Source organism: Buceros rhinoceros, unplaced genomic scaffold (assembly GCF_000710305.1).
Source record: "Buceros rhinoceros silvestris isolate BGI_N320 unplaced genomic scaffold, ASM71030v1 scaffold14758, whole genome shotgun sequence".
NCBI classification, from domain to species: domain Eukaryota; kingdom Metazoa; phylum Chordata; class Aves; order Bucerotiformes; family Bucerotidae; genus Buceros; species Buceros rhinoceros.
In genome coordinates this window covers 25,524-25,965 of record NW_010426431.1, presented here as the reverse complement: position 1 = coordinate 25,965, position 442 = coordinate 25,524, and the positions used below count along the sequence as shown (strand labels likewise).

Here is a 442-nt window from a genome sequence, read left to right as displayed (position 1 = left end):
TAATAATTATGAATGCCTCTTTTGGCCCACCTTAGCCATAAAATCAAGGAATGACAGCACTACGCTAGTTTTCGTATTTTGTGTTTGCACTGTGTAGTATTTCAACAAAAGCTGATAAGAGAAAAGGGGGAGAAAATCACTTTCATTTCCTCTAAACTGTTGGCTTAGAGGAAGTAAAGTCTTATGTTGAAAGTGTGTTGGATAATACCGTTTTAGCTATGAAAAGTGCATATTACTAAAAAGAAATCTCACAAGACAGAAAATGCATGTAATTTAGCTTGGAAAGTTGAACTAAGCCTTTCCATTTAATATTTGTTCTTTATTCACTGCAGCATGGCTGCACATACTTTCTAGAGGGAATGCTGTGAAGAGATTAAACTTTTTTTTTTGTCTTGGTGAAAACACTTTTTTATGTAACTTTTTTTTGTTAGGCTTCTCCCCC

General features: G+C 34.4%; 1 protein-coding gene across 1 annotated transcript in view; it reads left to right on the top strand.

Annotated features, from left to right (window-relative positions):
- CRISPLD1 (cysteine-rich secretory protein LCCL domain containing 1) overlaps nt 1–442 on the top strand; it is a 26,604-nt gene that overhangs the window by 5,468 nt on the left and 20,694 nt on the right. The window lies entirely within an intron of this gene.